Here is an 11,737-nt window from a genome sequence, read left to right as displayed (position 1 = left end):
GGAGGCAAGGAGACCCATGGAGTCTACTGCAAGGGTCTTCACAAGGGGCGTGGAGGCCGGAGCTGGGGCCGTGACAATGGGACAAGGAGGGAGGGGCCGGGTCCTCGAGCTGTCAGCGCGCAGAATGACCCGACCAGCTGGAAGTCAGGGCGATTCCCAGCCTCCTCACTTGGGTGACTGGCCTTTGCTGAGTGGGGACAGGGAGGCCGGGGCAGCTTTGGGGGAAGACAGGGAACTCACAGGTGGGTGTGCCCAGGGGGCAGCGGGATACAGCATTCTAGGGCTTGGGAGAGAATTGTGGCTCTATCACACTGATGTTTCTCTCTGTGTCCCCCCCCCCCCCACACACACACACACTCTATCTGATGATAAGTAGAAAAATATCCTCAGGTGACGAATAAAGAAAAAAAGTCCATTCAAGTCATCACGGACCCAGGGTTCAGCCGCCAGGGAGGGGCCCTGAGCTTGGAGGTTCTTGGAAGATCATCAGCGGTGGGCTCTTTATCAATCAATCCATCCCTCCGTCTGATTCCAGCCATTGGCGGACGGGTAGGCAGAAGGGCAGAGGGGCGCAATCATTCGTCCGATTCATGGAGCAGGGCCACGTGGGGTGAAAATAGGAACCGGAAGCCGGGCTCGGGCTTAAGCAAGTCTCGGCTGTGTGTTTCTGCAAAGAGAGGCCCTGTTACCAAAACAGAGGAGGAAGTGCCCCTTGAGGAGCCCGCCCCAGAGGGGCAGGATTGGGGGACAGGCACACCGTCCGAGCCTCTCTGCCCTGTGAAGGCCTGACCGCCTTCTCGTGCACGGACGACTGTTCAACGACCGGTGTTTCCCACCCGCACCAGAGGCGCCCGGCGGCTCTGGCCCGGCCTGGCTGAGTCAGCAGGAAATCGGCCCAGGTGCACACGACCTGCAGCGGTGCCTCGGTGTGTGGATGTCTTCCGGTGCCGGCCGAAAGGCAGAAGGACTGAAAACGCGCCAAAGCCATACCGGCGAGGGGCCCCGAGCCCGGGAAAAGCAGGTCAGGGTCCTAGGGCGCTGGGAACCTCCTCTGGGCGGAAGGGCAGGTGGGTGGACATTACGGGGGCTCGGGGAACATGTCCGAGGCAAAGTGCCCTCAGCTGCAGCGTCCGTATCTGTAAAATGGGTGGAAGAAAGGACACTTCTCTGGGCGGCTGGGCGGCTGAGCTCTGCAGAGTGAGGAGGGTTTGGAGGGGAGAGGCTGGCCTCAGACTCGATCTTGTCGTCACACTTAGGACTTCTCAGCACTGAGTTCTTGGGCGAGACTGCTGCTCCTTCTGAGGCTGCAGCTCCGTGTATAAGACACGTCGCTGTCCCTCCTGCGAGTCTCCGGGGGGTAAGGCGCAGGGCCCGCAGGCTGGACAAGCACAAAAGCGTGTGTGCCCTGCACGGCCCTGGAGACCCAGGTGTGACGGCTCTGGGACCGTCACCGCGACTCTGTGCCCCGGGCAGGGCCTGGCTGCCGTCCTGGGGCCACCCGGGGGACGTGGTCTATGTTTTATGTTTTTAGCCGAGACTGGAGACAGCGCCTTCTTGAGGGCGTAAAAGCTAAGCGCCGGCTCTGTGGTCCCCTCGCAGAATTAATATTCCAGATGAGAAGCATGCAGTCGTTTCTATGAATATTTGATTCCTCGACTCTTCAAGTAGCAGCTCAGCTCTCGGGCGAAATTGAAAGAGGAAATAATTGTTTTTACAACGACCCCGCCGGAGAGGCAGCGGTTTGCTCTGATCACAGCCTAAGTAATGACTTGGTTTCGTGACACCAGGTGTGATGCAAATATCGGCGGCAGTGGTTCCCGCAGGGAGAGGGCAGCCAAGCCCGGGTCCTCCTGAGGCCGTTACCCAAGGAGCCGACTCCAGTCCTGCGCCCCTGTGACGCAGGAGGGAAGCCCCGTGCGAAGTCTGCTGGCCAGGAAGCTGGTGCTTGACACCCAGGACTCACAGAGGCTCACAGGCCCAGCCCTGGGGGGGGGGGGGAGGACCAGTGTGGGGTGGGGGAGTGGAGAGGTTACACAAGACTTCATCTGCAATGCAACCCTGGTGGGCACCTGGGGGAGACAGGCAAGGCCAGGTCTCAGAACCAATAGGTCCCCCTCATGTCTGTGCAAAGACAGTGGGTCCCCCTGGCTCTGGAAAGAGGGTCACGGGGCCTGCATGCTCTGCAGAGCTCAGAGGCCTCTCAGTCCAGGAGCTGCTCACTTCCTCATCGGAGTCTGATTTCTCCCTCCCAGATTCCCCACCCCCCGGGGCCCAGCAGAGGCCAGAAACATCCCATCGACTGTGATACAGCCTGGCCTGGGCCACAGAATAAAGCAGCAAACAGGAAATGACAGGTGGTCACGAGGATTGTGATGGTAACATTGCCGCCTGACAGTGCTCACCGTCCCGGTTGGCATGAGCCCCTGGTGGCCCCTCAGGCTCCTGGAGGAGCCCCCGGCCAGTGCTCCTGCCCTCTGGGTGACGACAGACTGGGGTAGGCTCTCAGGCGACGCTGGGCTCGTGTCTGGATTGGGGGCGCCACCCTCTCCTGCCTGCTACGCGCGGATCTGTGCGCCTTGGCCAGCTGCACAGTCCTCGTCTTCCTGTGACTCGGGGCAGCGTCCCTTAGCCCTTGCGGCCCGCGCAGCCTCAGTGTAGCCGGAGTCCGGAAGCCGTCCGCACAGAGTAGGACAGACGTGGTGGCCCGTGGACATCTCTCCTGCGGTCCGACTAGGTTCACTCCACTGGATTGTACGATTTTTTAAAAATCTGATTTAGTTGCCAATCAAAGGTTTTTAAAAATGGGCTATTTCACAATAAAACTCAGATTTCTGGCTCCCCTGACCCATCTAGCAAGAGCGGAGATCTCCCCAGATGTCTCCTGTGCTCCACCGTGCCTCAGGCCCCGGCATCGGCCAGCTCTGCCGCTGCAGTAGCGTCTTGGTCTGGGGGAACAGGTAAGGCCCCCAGAAGAGTGCCCAGTGTAAGGTCAGGGCGGGACAAGTATCCTCTTCCCCTGTCTCCATGTCACAGCGAGGGTCCTTGAAGGGAGGGGAGACGGGTCTTTCTCCTCCCCCTCCCCCCTCCCCTGTGGCCTCAGTGTAGCCAGGTGGTTGGCCCATCTCGTTGCTCTGCCCATGTGCTTAGGAGACGGGGTGGATTGGAGTCCAGGTCTCTGAAAGGTGATGGGAGGCCAGAAGGCCCAGCCTCACCGCCGATCTGAAGGGCCCACCGCTCAACTGCAGGTCAATGGACCAACGGTGAAGCCAGGGTCTTCTGGGATCCACCGAAGCAGCCCATGGGTGTAGCCCCCCGAGCTGTGCCTTGGCTGAGGACCCTCATCTCAACCTCTGCAAGTGCTCAGGATGCCTGAGGCCCAGGAGGCGGCGAAGCCCTTGAGGTCTCCTCTTAGACCTGGGGGACGGGAAGCAGGTCTGGGTGACCCAGCAGCAGAGCTGGGCAGGGAATGAGTCCCTGTCACCGACAAGGCACAGCGCCTCTGCGTGTGTGTGCGTGTGTGTGCGTGCGTGTGTACGTGTGTGTGCGTGTGTACGTGTGTGTGCGTGTGTGTGTGTCCTTCTCTTGCTCCCAGACGCCCCTTTGTAACATTTGACTGCATTAAACACTCAACCAGGAAAATGAAATTTATTTTGGAGGCTCAGGGATTTCACGTCTAGGGCAGGCGACGCAACTCAAAATTTCCCAAGTCAACAGCCCTTTTTGCTGTAGGTCTTAGGACAGAAGAAAGCGAAGACTGCGGCCGATGTAAACTTTATCTTATCTGCTCGACATCTAGTCAGGCGGCCTCTCTCCCACAACTGGTAGAACAGTGCTGGGCCAGGAGGGCCAGGGCGTCATGTCTCTTCCATCACCGGTAGGTTCTCTGTATCGTCAGTTACTGCCCCTAGCTCCCTCCTGGCCTCACACAGGCAGAACAAGGGGGCGCCATCCCGACCCTGCTGCCATTGGAATCACTTGGGGTCTTTGATTTCCTTCAGAGGTTTCTGCCTGTGCTTTTCGGATCCCCAGTCCCATTGGTGGGAACATTTGATTCTAGAAAATAGTGAAAATCTGACTAAGTCTGGTGGCCCATAGGTCAAGCGAGGAAATTCCAAGCAGGTCATTCACTGGGCGTTTCCTGGGCGTGTAGGCCGGGGAGGCCCTGAGCTGGGGTGGGGAAACCGGAGGTACCGATGACTCCATCTCTGCCCTCTCTGATGGTCTCTCAGGCTTCTCGGGAGGAAACTCCGAAATGGAATTCCACAGCCTCGGAGCTGCGGCTGCGCCCTTGGAGTCGGGAGCTGCACCTGGGGGACAGGTTAGGGTACACAGCCCTCACGCTAGCACACAAGACGGGCCCGTGCCTCTCTTCCCTGAAGCTTGCTGCAGAGGGGAAGCCTGCAGCTTTAAGGAACCCTGTTTGTGAGCAGCCTGAATCCGGTAGAGGTTTGGATCGGGGGTTGGACATGTTCACAACCCAAATTTCGCGGCGATTGGTGATGGATTAGCACTGCGAAATCGGCGTAAAGTGCACTTAATGGATGCGTTGCTGCAGAGGGAACCTGTCTCACCAGAGTCTTTCTAAATTTATGAAATTGAAATGCACTTCAGGTTGCTGAGAAGTCTAAATTTGTCAAAGTCACAGGGCTGGAGGCAGGTCGGTGGCAGCAGTCTGAAGCCAGGACCACGGGAAAGAATCCGAGAGGCTGTGCCCTGGTCCCCAGGGCCCCTCTCCCCCAGGCACAGCCCTGCCCAGCAAAGGGCATCTGCCCCCAGCGGCCCTCTGCCCCCACGCCGTTCCCTTGGAAACAAGCTCAAAGGTGGGAATAAGGCGAAGGGGAATTGAAACCTCAGCATCTCTGCAGAAGTGTTCCCTGAGAATTAATGCGCGAGCTGATCAGGAAGGCCTTTGGCGGGTGTCCCTGGTGATTTTCCCTCCAGGGGCACGGCATTCGGACAGGAGGCAGCCGCAGACCCCAAGCGCTCCAGCCTCAACGTCGGGCAAGGTTGCGGCTGGTCAGCAGGGCCCAGAATGAGCAGTGCCCAAGGCCTGGCCTTGTCTCCTTTCCTCTTAAGCTGTCCGCTGTCCCCACTTTTGCACTGTTGGAACAGTTCCCAGAATGTGATTCCTGTCCCTTCCCTCCCTTCAAATGGACTGACTTCCTCCAGCAGTTCCTCCGGAATTGGCAGCCCTAGAAAACACCAGTGCTGCAGCGTCCAAGGTCATTTCCCCTGCGGTGGAAGAAGCCGAGGCCAGAGAGGGGCTGGAGGTCTCGGAGGCAGCTGGTGGCCCAAGCGGACCGGCCTTTTGAGCCCCTAGCGGGTGTGCGACCGAGAGTGGCCCCTGCTGTGCTCACCCCGTTGCTCTGTTCTCAGGGCACTTCCCTAGCAGGTGTCTCTGCCATAACCCGAAGTCCTTGGCACCAGCACCCTGACTGAGTGGCCGTGGTCCTCTCCTGTGCTGCCTGGTTTCTGAGCTTCAGTTTTCTGGCCTGAAAAATGGGGATGAATAGTTGGGACTCCCAAGGCTTACAGGGGATAGGGCTTAGCACGGTGCTCAGCACGTGGTGGGGCCCCGCAGGACCCCATCCTCATGGGTCATCCTAGTGGCTCCAACACTCACTCCAGTGTGGGGCCCAGAGCAGGGGTTCAGGGACTGTCTGCTGAATGAACGAATGAACGAATGAATGTGATTTGGGGATCATGGCAGGTGCCTGGTCTTCCAGTTTTGTGACGTCCTTGCTCTCTTACAGAATCTTTATTCAAGTCATACTTGTTCACTGATTCAATCCATCAGTTAAAAAAGTTATTATATGACTGCAAAACTACTGTCGATCTTGTCGCTTACTAACAAGAGCTAATACTTCTGAGCTCCTTCTGTGTCCCAAAAATTGTGTTTCGTACTTGTCAAATGTTTTGTCACTAATCTTCACACCAGCGCACTGAGTGAATGTACCCAGTCAGCTACTGCCACAGAATGCTGTGTAACAAACCCCCCACGTTTTTTGGCTTAGAGCAAGCATCCCCACCCCGGCAGTGCTCAGTCCAGCTGTAGGTGGGGTGACTGGGCTCCAGCCTGCAGTAGAGTTCAGGTCTGCTCCATGTCTCTTCCACCTTGCGGGAAAAGGTAGCAGCTTCTTGGGACATAGTCTTCTGATGATGGACCACAAGAACCAAAGACAGCTGGCCCAGCCTGCAACATATGTCAAGCTTTCGATTCAGTCTCAACCCCCCAGATCTCATTGTCTAAAGCAAGTCACGTGGCCAAGTCCAAAGTCAAGGAATGGGGGCAGTATATCCATGCCCCCTGAGACTGGGACAAGGATGTAGACCAGCCCTCCCCCCATGGGGTCAACAACCCAATCCACCACTAGGAGGTGCTATTATAAACCCCAACTGAGATACAGAGAGAAGTGACTTGCTTAAGGTCACTCAGCTAGTAGGCATGGGAACTAGGGTTTGAACCCAGGCAATTTAACTCCAGAATTATGGTACCCTAAGAATGTGCATATGAGGAGGGGATATTTGTTTTCTCAAATTATTTGCATTGTTTTCACCCACTACTTGCTAATGTCCTGCTGGAATTAACCTCTCGCAGTTATACCTCTGTGTATCTATCCATCACCCTGTCAGTCACACAAATCTGGCATCTGGGTGCTCTCTCGACTCTCCAGAATAAACAGGCTCCAGGGCAATTCTGGGGTATTTTTTTAAATTAATGTTGAGGAGAAAACTCGCCCTCCAGTTAATCTCAGGCACGTGTATAAATGCCTTTGGAAAGTCCCTGGTGGAATTCGTATCAAAGCGGCTCCGTGATTTTACCTACAAGCCATTTGTTCCTTGTCAGACGTGATTTCTGACATCCGAATCTGAAAGCAATCGGGGTGGGCCCAGAGCCATCTCCGTAAGGAGTCGTGTGTGTACTCGGAGGGAGGAGAGGAAGAACGGCCGCGGGAGGAGCGGCTGTGGAATAAGTTCCACACACCCTTACAGGAGGGATTTCCTCCTCCGTGTTTCCATAGAACCTTCCCTGTGTTTGTTTAAACCCGTCGCACACACTGGCCTGACAGCTGCCTGGCCCAGGGCCTTCCTCGCACAGACTTGTACAACCAGCCCTTGTAAAGCGCCCTGCGCTGTGTCCTCCGATGCAATTACTCGAGTATGTAAACCTCACTGAAAGGCAGGCTTTTCTCAGGAGCTAATAAATGAGCCCCAAAGCCACAGCGTGGAAGGCCTTGAAAAATGGCATCATCATCTATTGGGAATTATGAACCCTGCAAAAAGCAGCTCATTGTATTTCCAGAAAAAGGGTTTTGTTTAAAAAAAATAATAATGAACAGAAATCACCAAGTGTGCTCTAGATGGGGAAAGCGGTCCCGTCTGAGGTCCTAGGGCTGGTCCCTTTGCTGCCTTAATCTTTCTTTGTCATTTTCTCTAAGAGGCGTTATTTGCAGAGAAATGAGAACCCGTTTTGGAGAACTCCCCTCTCATCCCATCTTCTCATTTGCAGTTATAATCCTCTGATTATGACTCCTGCATTAATTGCCATGGATACTGAACAGAAGTTGAGGCCTCCCCGGCAGGTTATGGTTTCTGGGGGTGGGGTGGGGGTGGGGGTGAGAGGGAGCCGCAAGGGAAGAAGAGAGGGGGCAAGGGACTGTCAGGAAGCAGCCCTCAGGGTGAGCAGGCTCCAGTTTAGAAAACACTTTCGCCTCCACTTCTGGTTGCTTTGGGAGGAGGGCTCTGGACTGTGGCCACCGGGACATGGGCAGGCCATGGGCTGCGTGACTGAAACAAGGATTCTTTTCTGTCCCTTGGACCCGCTTCCCGAGAGGCTGGGCTTGGTGCTCTAAGCGCCCCTTGAGTCGAGTCTTCCAGAATTCAAAGTGTCTTTTCTTTAACCGATGGCGTCTTCAGTCCAGAATCCGGGGGATCGACCACTGGTGCCGCTTCCCTGACCTCGGGCAGCCCAGGTGGTTTCCTGGAGCGGCCGCCTGCCGGCCACTACGCAGGCGGTGGCGCTCGGGTCCCGCCAGGCCTTCCCTCCCGAAGAAGCGAACACTCTGGGCCCAAGAGCGCCGAGAGCCTGCCTGGGGATGCAAAAACACAACAGAGGGCGCAGAACCCACCCTCGCCGTGGCCTTGCATATCAATGTGCGGACGGCTCCAGACCGCCAAGTGCGTTAAAAATGCATCGAGCAGGGGGTCGCGGCCGACTCCGGGGGTCTCGGCTTGCTTTCTATTTGAAATCACCGCATCACACAAACCGTGTTTACAGGGGAGGGGAGGGGGCGGGGACCCGACCACCGCTCGGCGCGCACGCCTTGATCTCACATTCCAGATTCGAGCTGATGTGTGTCAGCGCGACATGGGGCGGGGGGAGGGTTCTCTTCGGATGTTTCATTCGCCATCTGCACGTCACTCCCAAACTTTTCCTCCCTGCGCTTGGGGAGTCAGGTTGACGCGCCCTGGATGCGGAGCTCCAGGCGCAGAGCAGGGCGCGCTCCCGCGGAGCCGGAGCCGCAGAGGCTCCGGGGTGGACTCGGGTTTCTCAGGTACAAGTTGGGTGCCAGGCGCGGGGTGGGGGCGGGGAGGAGGGGCGGGTGCGTGTCTGGCTCGGGCTCCGGGCTCCGGCGCCCCTCCGCGTTCCCGCCCGGCAGCGCCGGCGGCGGCCCTGGCTGGGCGAAGGGAGTCCCGGCCGGCGGAGGCTGCGCGCAGCCTCAATCCCCACGGCGCTCCCGGCGCGGCGGCGGCCCAGGCAGACAATGAACTTGCGAGAGCGCCGGGCCGAGGCAGGTTTGGGCCCGGTCTCCACGAAGCCGCCGCGGTCCCCAGCGGAGGGCGTCCGCTCGCCGCCGGTCCTGGCCGTGCTACGGGAGCTCCGCGCGCCGGGGACCCATCGGGAAGGGCTGGCCAGCGGCTGCGCCGGGGCTCGCACGCCCCCTCCCTGGCTCGAGAGAATGCAGCCGGAGCTCGGGGACCGGGGACCTGGCGATGGGGTGGTGGCGCTGCGGACAGCCAGAGGCCTGCGGGGGGCGCACGCCGCGGGGCACACACAGGTCGGCTGACCAGAGAAACGGTCCCAGGAGTCGCGCCACCCCGCTTTGGAAGCTGCAGGCGGAAGGCGGACGGACTGACAGACCCGGGCTTTCACCGAGTAAGCTCGCGCTGATGCTGGTGGTTGGAGCAGCGGGGACGGGAATCCCCCAGCCCTGCGCTCCGCTCGGCCGCGCACTTCGGGGAAGTTTCCAGGCGCGGGCTGAGGCAGGTTGTTGGGCACCCGTCACTCTCTCCCCGACTCAGGCTCGTAGCACCTCCCGATCCCCGGCTTTAGTCTCGAGACGGCTCTGGGCGGAGGAGGCGTGCAATTGGGGGGGGGGGAGCGGGGGTCCCAGGCGTGACGCCAGTGGAACCCGGTTCCGGGGGTGGGGACCGCGGGGGCGGGCCTGGGAGGAGACAGGGGCGCGGCCAGGCCCCGAGCGGCCTGAACTTTTGCTCTCGGCTGCCTCTTTCCTCCCCGCCCTCCGCCCCCTGCCTCCTCCCTGCGCCCCGCCGCGGGCTGAGAGGCAGCGAGACTCGGGAGTTGCCGGCGCTTCCCAGCGGCGGCTCGGCGTCCCCGACCGGCCTGGGCGCCGCAAGCCGAGAGCGGCAGGTCTGAGAGGCGCGGCGGGGTGGCGGGGTGGCGGGGCGGCGGGGCGGCGGGGCGGCGGGGCGGCGGGGAGCAGCGGCTGCCGGCAGCGAAGCTGTGAGGAGCCGAGGTGGCAGCGGCCCCTGCGCGGGGGCGACGATGGCGCTCGTGATGGAGCGCGAGTCTGTGGGGCTGTGTGCGCGGGTGGAGAGGACGCGGGTGGCTGTGGGAGGATGGGGGGGGGGATCGTGGCGCCCATGGAGCCCCGGAGAGCCCCTTGGGATCGCTGGATGGAGAGGCCCGTGCAAGGGAACCTTGCCTTTAGGGGAATGAATGGAGAGCGGTGGAAGCGCCTCTCGACTGCTCCGGGCGAACGGATCGGCCGGCGTGCGCGCTCGTGTGTGCGTGTGTGTTTGGGATTCGGAGCCGCCCGGGCCCTGGGCGCGGCAGCTGGACCGCCCCGTCGCGGTCCTGGTGCCCAGTTGCCCGTCCGCCCTGCGGCCCGCATCGGCCCGCGCGGTTGGAGCGGCCAGTGTTGACGCTGAAGGCTGGGGCTCCGTGGCCGGCTGCTGGCGGCTGGACGCCCGCGCCTCCTGTAGGGAGGTTGGAGAAGGAGGCGGCAAAGCTGGGGCTGAGGACCCATTCCTGGGGCTCCCATCTTCCGGTGCGCCCCCCACCCCCCGCATCCTTCGCCTTATTCACGTTGGGCTAGTGAAAGGCACGGTGTTTTCGGATTGAAGTTGTTTCTCCAGGAAAGTCCCAGGACACCCGCGAAGGGAGGGGGCGCAGCGCTGTGAGGCTGAGCAGAGGGGCCCTCTCTGCCCCCACCCCCACCCCCGTTGCAAAATCAGAACATGGCACGAACTGATTTTACAAACTGTATGTTGAAACAGGATGTCTTGGTTGATACACAGTACAGCTTATAGATGACTTTAAGATGGCCTGGGCATACAAATGCTTTTTAAATTAGGCAGTTTTTATCAAATAAGTTTTTCTAATAGTTCTGAAAGATTGGCAGGAAATGTCCCTGCCTCCAGGATGGGGAGACCAGCCGGGCAGTGAAGCGGGCTCGCGGTTCGGTTCCGCACTGGTTGAGCTGAGTGAGGCTGCAGGTCAGGTCTTCCCTCCCAGGTCCATCTCCCAGGAGGACCACCTATCTCTAGGGCCTTGCGGAGGAAGTTCATGTCTTTATGCATTGCAGGCGGGGCAGCAAGCAGGACCGATTCATCCAGGATGGTGGGGGGCTGGGAGGCAGGTGTGTTCGCAGTGGTCCATCTCACCGGTACCCTGCCTTTCTTTGGCGATTAGGGCTGGTGACGCCTGAACCGGGGTCTAGGCGGAGAGTCCCAGCACCGCCATGGTGTCTGCTCTCTGCAGCCTGGTCTTCCCTGCTGCCCTGGCCGGAGAGGCAAGGATTTGGTTCTCCACATGCCTGAAAGAGAGAAGACGAGTCCCTGCAGCTGGAAGAGTGCCCTTGGCAGGAAGGGTTAGGAGAGGCTGGACAGTGGCTTTGAAACGCTGTATAACCAGCTGGGCCCCAGGAGCCCCAGACCCTTTGAACCTGCACCCCAGAATGCTTGGATTGCGGCCACCTGGGGCCCGCCGGGCAGTTGCCCTTGCTAGTGCAAGGGGATGGGGAGAGGAGACGGGGTACCCTGAACAGGTGAGCCTGTGACCCACCTGCAGAAGGCAGCTTTGACGCAGCTCCAGCCATTTGGGAGAGAAGCGGACTTGACAGGCCTTGTTAATTTTCAAGAGCCTTCTCAAGCCTGCAGACTTACGTGTGTGCTCCGATTCCAGAAGCTGGTCGGAGGGTCAGGTGAGCACACTGCCGGTGGTCTGAAGCTGGACATCGGGCCCTGTGTTGTAGTGTGGAAAGGGTGTTTCTTGCCAGAGAGATGTGACACAGGATAGGACATAGGCATCACACCCCGAGGGCTGAGGGACTAAGAACTGACAGGTCCCCACCGTGCCTGTGGCCATGTGCCAGGCTCCATGACTTTCTTTTGGGTCATGAATTCATTCAGTGGCTATGTGATGAATTCCCATGATGGGGACAGTGACACTCTCCCAAGATTGTCCATGTGATTTCATTTACCCAGGAGATCC

The 11,737-nt window shown here is 59.4% G+C and overlaps 1 protein-coding gene across 7 annotated transcripts in view; it reads left to right on the top strand.

The window, feature by feature from the left end:
• The first annotated feature begins 664 nt into the window (after positions 1-664).
• Positions 665-11,737, top strand: part of CHST15 (carbohydrate sulfotransferase 15) — a 74,114-nt gene continuing 63,041 nt past the window's right edge. The window contains exons 1-4 of one of the 7 annotated variants that reach the window (XR_004960007.1): positions 665-1,021; positions 2,253-2,957; positions 3,246-3,400; positions 3,730-7,573. The gene's annotated coding sequence lies outside the window, so the exon portion shown is untranslated. Of the gene's footprint in view, positions 1,022-2,040; positions 2,958-3,147; positions 3,401-3,729; positions 7,574-11,737 lie in introns of those variants that run through there. The other 6 variants (XR_004960008.1, XR_004960005.1, XR_004960004.1 and 3 more) reach the window with 6 other exon arrangements.

The sequence above is a fragment of the Molossus molossus genome, unplaced genomic scaffold (assembly GCF_014108415.1).
Source record: "Molossus molossus isolate mMolMol1 unplaced genomic scaffold, mMolMol1.p scaffold_m16_p_17, whole genome shotgun sequence".
In the NCBI taxonomy this organism is placed as follows: Eukaryota; Metazoa; Chordata; class Mammalia; order Chiroptera; family Molossidae; genus Molossus; species Molossus molossus.
The sequence above is the reverse complement of the archived record's forward strand: the minus strand, read 5'-3'. Positions and strand labels throughout refer to the sequence as shown.